The sequence below is a fragment of the Bubalus kerabau genome, chromosome 4 (assembly GCF_029407905.1).
Source record: "Bubalus kerabau isolate K-KA32 ecotype Philippines breed swamp buffalo chromosome 4, PCC_UOA_SB_1v2, whole genome shotgun sequence".
In the NCBI taxonomy this organism is placed as follows: Eukaryota; Metazoa; Chordata; class Mammalia; order Artiodactyla; family Bovidae; genus Bubalus; species Bubalus kerabau.
The window spans coordinates 50313381-50322548 of record NC_073627.1 but is presented as its reverse complement, the minus strand read 5'-3'; the positions used below and the strand labels follow the sequence as shown (position 1 = coordinate 50322548).

The following is a 9168-nucleotide window of genomic DNA, read 5'->3' as shown; positions in this document are numbered from 1 at the left end:
TGAAAAACATGGATATGAAATTTTAAGTCGATTTTAACCTCCCACATTTTGTAATGGGGAAAACAGGAGGTGGGGGTGCTAGTTTTTAATATTGAGATACACTAGTAGAGGCCAGGAAGGAGAATTAGCCTTGGATTCTGTTCTAGAGTCTTAAAAAATTAGGACTAAGAGTCATCAGCTCATCAATTTGATAACAATAACAATCATTTAGTTAACATTTATTGGATGTTTCCCATGTGTCAGGCACTATTCAATGCACTTTACATGAACTCACTGCTTTTATCCTTGCAGCTCTATGACGAATGTACTGTTATATAGTGGAGGAAACTGAAGTACAGAAAGGTTAGGACATATGCTAAAGGTCACACAGTTGTATGGTGGGCCTAGGTTTGAAATTTCAAGTTGGATCTCCTAACCACTATGCCATAATGTATAGGACTTAAAGTTTGACGTGGAAATATACTTAAAGCCCTGACACTTGTCTGTTAGATGACTTTGAGCAAATTGATTTCTTCAGACTTCAGTGTCCTTATATGTAAAGTGGTAGTGATAATAAGCATAGTCACAAGGTTGTTGTAGGATAAATTAGATGATACTTGTGGGGTATATAACACAGTCCTTGTTGAATAGGAAGTGTTCAACAAATGTCATCTATTCCCCATTGCCTCATTTTCTTCCTTATCATCCCTCACCAAACAAATCAAGTACTGTGGGTACTTTTAATGATGATGATTTATTAAAAGAAACAATTATTTTCTCTTCCCAACCTCATCCTTTGTCCACTCCATCCATAGGTCCCTGTCTTCATCTGTCTTCCTGGGCAAGGACCTTCGAATAGTCACATCTTTGCAAATAGGAACTCTAGGAAGGAATGAACAATTGCTAGAGAAAGGGGACCCTTAGGGTAAGTCTTCATCCTGTGAAATGTATAAAATAATTATGCATGAGACCTGCTGTTTGGGGACCTGGATCCACAGAATACAATTGAGAGACAAGATTTTCCAGTTCTGGGACTCAATAAGAATCTGCCAGGAACCAACAAAGCCATAAATGCCCTAGGGATTGTGGGTGGATAAGGCAAATAATGCATTCTGAACACAAGCAGGTTATTTAAAAGTATGTGTTGATTCAGTTGTGTTTAACACAATTTGTAATCAAAACTGAATCCTGGTAGCTTTTTTATTTTTCATTGTTTTCAATCGATAGCTACTGACAGTAAAGGATTTATCATGTGAAGCCTCTGAAATATTTTTATAGGAAAGGGGCTCTTATTATTTACTATGGCAATGTCATCCAAGGCTTAAAATAAGCATACTCCTTGGTCATCAATTGTACACCTTAGAATTTATTCCAAATAAATTAATAACGGTGTGTACACTAATCAGTATTCACTACAGCCATATTAATGATATTAAAAATAAGAAATATGTTAAACGTGTCTTATGGAGCTTGCTAAGTATATGACCATACATGGTGGACACACACGTGAGCACACATGAAGGGCATTAGAGATGATGGGATAGAAACATCAGTGTTGATATTAAAAGTTGTTTACTAGCTATTTCTTCTTTTTTTAAAAACGGCTGTAGCGTACCACATGCGGGATCTTAATTCCCCAACCAGGGATCGAACCTGTGTCCTCTGCATTGGAACCATGGAATCTTAACCACTGGACTGCCAGGGAATTTTCTCGCTAGCTATCTCTAAGTGAAATAATCAAGAAATCAAAATAGGTACACGATTATCTTGTTTTCACATAGATATTATACACATGTGTGTTATGTGTTTAAAATATGCACCAAAGTGTTAAGCAAACATCATTTGGGGGTGGGTGATTTTTATCTTTTTTTTTTTTTCCTCTCAAATGAATAGTCTGATTTTTCTCTAGGATATATCAGGTAATGAAATTATTTTAAATGAAATTATTTGGAAACCACCATCCTGGGATAGGTGCTTCTTTTTCTTGGGAAGGATGGGTGAAGAGGGAGAGGTCATAACAGATAGGCTTCTGTCTCATCTACTTCTGGGAAGTTCCACTAGGGCCAAGTGTACCGCCTGCCTGGCTTCAACATGGAATGAGGAAGCAGGGAAGGACCTGACGTTTTTACCTTAGTTCGAAACACAGACGTGGCCACAGCCATTGCTGACACAGCTCTCTTCTGGCCCACAGTCCCAGTCACCATTGCAGAGTTCAACACAGGTGCCTGAATTAGAACAGACCAGCTGAAAACGGCGTGCTCCAGACACAGGTGTTAGGGAGGCCAGCCCATGATTAAGCAGCCATTTCCCCCTTCTTCCAGTTCAATACATAATATAATTTATGAACGATTAATCACAGAATAGTACTCATCAACGTCTTATGTATTTCAATGAAAAGCAAGGCATTCACACAATCTCAACAAAGCAAGGTCTACTTTAAAGAACAGAATAATTAGTTACTCCTGGCACATACCCAGAGAAAAAGTGAAAAAAAGTGAAGTCTCTCAGTTGTGTCTGACTCTTTGCGACCTCATGGCCTGTAGCCTACCAGGCTCCTCTGTCCATGGGATTTTCCAGGCAAGGGCACTGGAGTGGGTGGCCATTTCCTTCTCCAACCCAGAGAAAACCATGATTCAAAAAGATACATACACCCCAGTGTTCATTGCCACACTGTTTACAATAGCCAGGACATGGAAGCAACCTCAATGTCCATCAACAGAGGAATGAGTAAAGAAGCTATGGCACATATATACAGTGGAATATTACTCAGCAATAAAAAAGAATAAAATAATGCCATTTGCAGCAACATGGATGGACTGAGAGATTGTCATACTGAGTGAAGTAAGTCAGACACAGAAAGACAAATATCATATGAAATCGCTTATATGTGGAATCTTAAAAAAACAAGGGTACCAATGAACTCATTTACAAAACAGAAGTATAGTCATGGATGTAGAAAACAAACTTATGGTTACCAGAGGATAAAGGGGGAAGGGATAAATTGGGAGATTGGGATTCGCATATACACACGGCTGTGTATAAAATAGATAATAACTCTACTCAATACTCTGTAATGGCCTATATGGGAAAAGAATCTTAAAAAAAAGAGTGTATATATGTACATGCATAATTAATTCACTTTGTTGTACACTTGAAATTAATACAACATTGTAAATCAACTACACTCAAAAATTTTTTTGAAAAGGAGGATAATTGTATCTGTGGAGGGGAAGTGCAGAGAAGCCCACTTCAATGCCCTCTCTTCTCTCAGCAAGGAAAGGGGCAGAGAAGGGAAGACTTAGCTGAATGTCATCAAGTGTGCCTTGCAGTCACTCTGTGCAATGAGTCTGACTGGCCCCTTTTTACAGGCATGGCAGCTGGGGTGCACTGAGGTGACTTTCCCACTAGTCAGTACAGAAGCTGGATCCAACCCAGACTCTCGGGCCCCTAGGCCAACCTCCCTCTGCCATCCCAGAGGGTGAAACTGACCCTGCCATGAAGAGTCCATCTCCAGATTTCAAGGAGTCACTCCTGACCCAAGTGGAGGCTCTGCACACTCCCAGAGCCTCAAGGTTAGTCTTTGAGGACCAACGAAATAGGTCCAGGGAGCTGGTTAAGACCCTGCAAGGGTTTCTTACAAAATGCGTGCAGAGCTGTGGAGGAATGTGTGCCATGCTTGGGTGGGTGACTCAGCTGTGATCAGGAGATTCTCTACCTAATTCTGTCTCTGAACCTCTCTGGGCCTTTGTTTTCTCAAAGGTAAAATGAAGTCCTTGGATCCAGGAGGGCTGGATGAAGTTCACTCTCCAGTGTCAGCTCCAGTCAATGGAGGTGACTGTTCTCATGCTGTGTGGATAAGGCTGGATCGCCTTGTTCAGGCTCAAAGAGAAAGAGTGCTATAATTGATTAGCAATGTCTGATGATGTAAGATGGGAGCCTGGTGGGATGTCTACAATGTACTTGCTGACCTCAAAGAAAATCAGTACAGTCCCTCCATGCTTTTATTAGCTGTTGTTGATTTATGGTGAGAGAATGGGAGAATTCTTGTCTCCACTCACAGCAGTTTGGTCATTCATTAATACCTGTTGATTTCTTACTATGTAAAAAGCAGAGGTTAAGTTATACAGGAAGTATGGATATGTGGACTGGATTGGTCTGTTTAGTTGCTAAGTCATGTCCGACTCTTTGCAACCTCACGGACTGTAGCCTGCTAGGCTCCTCTGTCCATGGGGATTTCCCAGGCAGGAATACGGGAGTGGGTTGCCATTTCCTTCTCCAGGGATCTTCTCAACCCAGGGATCAAATACGAGTCTCCTGCATTGGCAGGCAGATTCTTTACCACTGAGCCACCTGCGAAGCCCTTGGAGATGTAAGATTAGGTTATTACTCTCCAGCAGCTTAGAGCCTCACAGTGGAGATAAAGTGTATGTTTAAAGTACTAAAAGCAAAGCAGTATGTGACACACGTCCTGAGAGACGTTTATCTAAAGGACTAAAGGGGCTCGCAAAAGACAGGACATCACTTCCAGCGAATCAGGAAAGGTAAGTCTTGAAGTATGGGAATCTTTTAAAGGCAGAATTGAGAGGGAGGGTGGAGAAGAGAAAAGAATTACTAGCAAAAATTCATAAGGGGAAAATGCAACAGGGCGGGACTAGGAAAAGGTGCATGACGCACCCAGGACACAACATTTAAGGAGGCCCTTGAACAACTCTGAGAGTGAGCGCCTCCTTCAATTGTGCACCCTAGGTGCCTCATCTTCCCACTATTCACCCTGAAATACAAGGAATACAGGAAGAGTAGCAAACGGAAGGCTGGATAAGTAATAAGGAATAGTTGGAAGTCAAGGCAGACAGGTTTGCAGCGCCTCCCTTCCCCACCATTCAGTCATGTCTGACTCTTTGCAACCCCATGGACTGTAGCCCGCCAGGCTCCTCTGTCCATGGGATTCTCCAGGCAAGAATACTGGAGTGGGTTGTCATTTCCTTCTTCAGGGGATCTTCTCAACCCAGGGATTGAACCCAGGTCTCCTGAATTGTAGGCAGATTCTTTACTGTCTGAGCTGCTAGAGAAGCCCACGGCAGGCAGGGGACGAAGTTACAGAGGGACCTAGGATTGAGATTTCACTTGGTAGGTCAAGAGAGAGATGTGATGGCAGTTTACTTACAAAGATTAACTGGTGTGAGAGCATAGCATGGACCAGGATTCACCAAGCAGGCAACTTTCAGAAGAAAGAGAGGGGCAGGGAGAGCTGTCAGGAAGCCACTGCACTGGGCCGAGCGTGGAGTAATCAGGGCTGAAAAGGCAGTGTGACAACGAGGGTCGGAAAGGAAGGAACATGTGTAAGAACCAGTTGCAAAGAATGACTGGTATTTGGCAACCAATGTAAGGGAAGGAGAACAAAGAAAAGAGGGGCAAGAGTTTCCAGTGACATTTAGGGAGAAGAAGATACAGTGAAGATAATCTAAGAGAGAAAAAAGCTGGAGAATTGATGGACTGGCGAGCAAAAAGATGCTGCAGAGCTTAAAGACTTTTAATCTTTAACTGGTTCCTCAAGACAGTTGTGAGGTTTGTTAAGAAGGTCTGGGAGATGGACTTCCCTTGTGGTCCAGCGGCCAAGACAGTATGATCCCATTGCGGGGAGCCTGGGTTCAATCCCTGGTCAGGGAACTAGATCTAACATGGAGCAGCTAAAGATGCTGCATGTTGCAATGAAGATGGAAGATCTCACGTGCGGCAGCTAAGACCTGGCACAGCCAAGTAAATAAGAAAACACGTGTGTGCTAAGTCACGTCAGTCATGTCTGACTGTTTGTGACCCTATGTAGCCCACCAGGCTCCTCTGTCCGTGGGATTCTCCAGGGACGAATACTGGAGTGGGTTGCCGTGCCCTCCTCCAGGGGATCTTCCCAACCCAGGGATCGAACCTGAGTCTCTTATGTTTCCTGCATTGACAGGCAGGTTCTTTACCACTAGCGCCACCTGGGAAGCCCAAATAAGTAAATTAAAAAAAAAAAAAATTTTTTTTTTATTTTTAAGAAAAAAAAAGGTGAAGAAGGAGAAGATCTGGGAGAGTGGTAGAGGCAGCAATAGAGACTACAGTCAGCCTTCAGGGGATTAAGGGATGAGTCATGGGGAAGAAAAGGCAGAGAATGAAGATTACTCCTTTGAGAATGTTGGCAGTAAAAGGGAAAGATGAATCATGTTTCACATCTTTAAGAAAATTCTTCTGTAAGCAATCCAACTTATTTGTAGCAAGAGATAAAGAAACTGGTGAAGAGAGAGAGAGGCTGGAGAAATGGACGGAGGCCAATGAGAGGGCAAAAGGCTTCCCTTTCGGAGAGTCCAGATGGAGGGATGACCAGAGGAAAGGAGGGGAAAAAGTAAAAGCAGAAGCACAGAGATCCTGCAGTCAAGGCGGGCCCCTGCAGTGACTGCTTGCCGGGAATACCTTTCCCTCTCTCTTTTCTTCCCCTCCTTCCCCTGCACCCACTGGCCCCCCATGGCTTACAATCTGGCTCCTTCGTTGCAAAAAGGATGGGGCTGCCTTCTGCATGGACTCACCAAAAAGTCTAAACGGTCTCACTGCAGCCTGAAGCTCCTGCATGACGGAGCAGAGGATGACTAGGGTCACAAGCAGGAGGAAGCCTGCCAACTTCATGCTGCTGTCGGAGGTCTTCGGATAGAAATGCAACAAGGCTCACAAGAGCAGAAATTTATCCTCTTCCACCCTCTGAGCTGGAATGAAAGGCTGAGGGTGGGACTAGGAGCTGCGGGAGTCTAAGCCCTGCCCAGAAGCTGACATTTCCTGAGAAATGTGACACACACACCATGTGTACCTTGGGTAATGCCACATTGTTACCTAAGTCTCTGAGCCAAGGGAACACCCTCCTCTGACCGACATGTAAGACTCCTAAGCCAGGAAAGCAATGAGTGGCTGAGAAAGGGGGTGAACTGGAGTAGGGGAACTTTCATTCACTCCTTCCTTTTTGAACACAAGTATCAGATGTCTTCTCTGGACCAGGCACGTGCTGGGCATGAGGAATAGGTCCTGACAGTGATTACAACGTAGGAGCAGGGGGCTAGCTGGGGAAGCTACAGCCTGCTCTTCCCCTTCACCCCACCTTGCTCTGGGCCCTGGCGCCTCTGGTATTGAGGGCAGGGAGGAGCGGTAAGCCAGCCACAGGGGTGCTCCTCGGCCACCTGCTGGTGGCAAGGAGGTGACTCTAGTCTCCTTTGGGTGGGCTCTGCTTCTCTCTTCTGCTGAGGACCTAAGTAAAGGTGGTATGGTATGGTAGCCTTTGCCTGGATGATCAGTGTCATTTTCCTGGCCTGGCATTCCACCTCATCCTGTCCACCTTCATTTCTGAGAACCCAGATTCCCGATACACGTGTTAAACTCTTCCAGAGACTCTCTCATCAGGAAGCACTGGGCTGAGGGAGGGCTACAGTAACCAACCAGCTAGGGAGTGAATTTCATTCCCCACTCCTCATCTGAAACACACACTCCCCTTGGGTTTTGGAGGAATGGGCCCTCTTCCCTCCCCAGTGTTATCGGGAATGGAGGGGAGGCATGTATGAATTTTGGTCATCAATACTGTGTCCTGTATGATCGCTATCGTAATGTAGAGATGAGGATGACTGGCCTGGTTGCTAATGGCAGGACCAGTTTATAGTCTCTTAGTATGGCCTTGGTGAGATGGCTGACTTCCCTTTAGAGAGTGCAGTACTCGACATTTCACCAGGGGCCCTGGTTCCTAATTCTGGGGCTACAGGAAGAGATCTGCCCTGTTATGCTCCATTTGTCACTTGAAATACACCTGTCAGAGGTCCTTTGGGCAAACCATTGACCTCATTCATTGCGAATACTCCTAGGTGGGTTAAGGGCTACATTTATAGGTTATTCATCAAACAATTTGGCAAATTACCTGAACTCAATCCTATCTATCCCAAAGATTGGTTGCTGTCTAATTTCTGTAATAGTTCAGAGCCAAAAACTTTTAGAGATGCTAAACAGTGAAAAGAATATCACTCTATATGCAATTTCAATTTTTAAAAAAGGCTAAAAAATTTTAAAAACTGCCCTAAACTCAAAAGTATTGTTGAAATTAAGTTCATTTCCTTTTAAATGTTCTCTTTTCTGATTTTATTTTGGGTTCTTTGCTTTGCTGGTGCTGAAAGTACATGCTTAGCTTGCCTTCTGGATTCCTTAGAGCCGAGCAGGGCCTTCAGAGCCTTGGTAATGAGGCCTTAGTCTTCCCTGGATTTGCCTTGGCATGCAGCTATTTGGTGCTGTGAGCTAAATAGACATTTAAGCCTTATAGGTCTATAAAGTCAAAATTTTTTTTTGCTTTGTCACACACAAAAAAATCAACAAAACCTTTATCTGAATAGAAGCCCACCACAGATGTGAGCGAAGAGCATAACAACTTCTACATGCCATTTAGTAAGCACTGGTTTTAATCCTGGCTTGGCTCCTTAAAGACCTCCTCGTATTTAATTCTAACAAGGCTGTGAGGTGGTTTGTTGGTTAGGAGTCCGATTGCTAAAACAGGAAATTAAGTATGAAAATGCAAAGGAGCCATTTCTGCTTCACTTTCACATCTATTTCATCATTTTTTTCTCTGCTGACCATCTTTCTCAGTTTGTCAAACCATATGGTAGGGGGAATATGACCTCCTCTGAGCCCTCGAGTTCAAGATGAGTCCAGAAAGTGCTAGATTTTTCCCAATCCCAAATCTAAAGTGCAAGGGGAGAGAATTTCCTTGCCCTGGTTTGAGTCAGGTGTCACCTCCATCCCCTCAAACTAACAACACAAACAAAGCTGCTGAAGGCTCTGTGTGTGTTTGTGTGTGTGAGTGAGTGTGTGTGTGTGTGTGTGTGTGTGTGTGTATTGGAGGGGGATTCAGGGAGACATTATAATTAGGAAGACACACAATATGGTTTCCAATACAGATAGGATTATTGCCATTTTACAGATGAGCAAACTAAGTCCCGGAGAGGTTTATTAACATCCCCCAAACAGCATTTCAATGCAGAACCAAGCTTAAACTCCAAAGACAGCGCTCTTCTCTAGAACTCATTACCATCAGGTTAAGTCCAAATTCTTAGAAAATTTCCTCTATGCGGCACAGATAAATGAGCTTTTGAGGATACAGAATTCTACTTCACCTAGCGGGCACTAATTGTCAAG

At 43.8% G+C, this 9168-nt stretch overlaps 1 long non-coding RNA gene across 1 annotated transcript; it reads right to left on the bottom strand.

Moving 5' to 3' along the window:
- Window positions 1-714: 714 nt before the first annotated feature.
- On the bottom strand, window positions 715-6738 carry LOC129651406 (uncharacterized). The gene is made up of 3 exons (XR_008714125.1): window positions 6540-6738; window positions 2109-2204; window positions 715-917 (listed from the first exon to the last, which is right to left on the bottom strand). It is a non-coding gene; the product is annotated as an uncharacterized LOC129651406 (long non-coding RNA).
- Between the last annotated feature and the right edge of the window lie 2430 nt (window positions 6739-9168).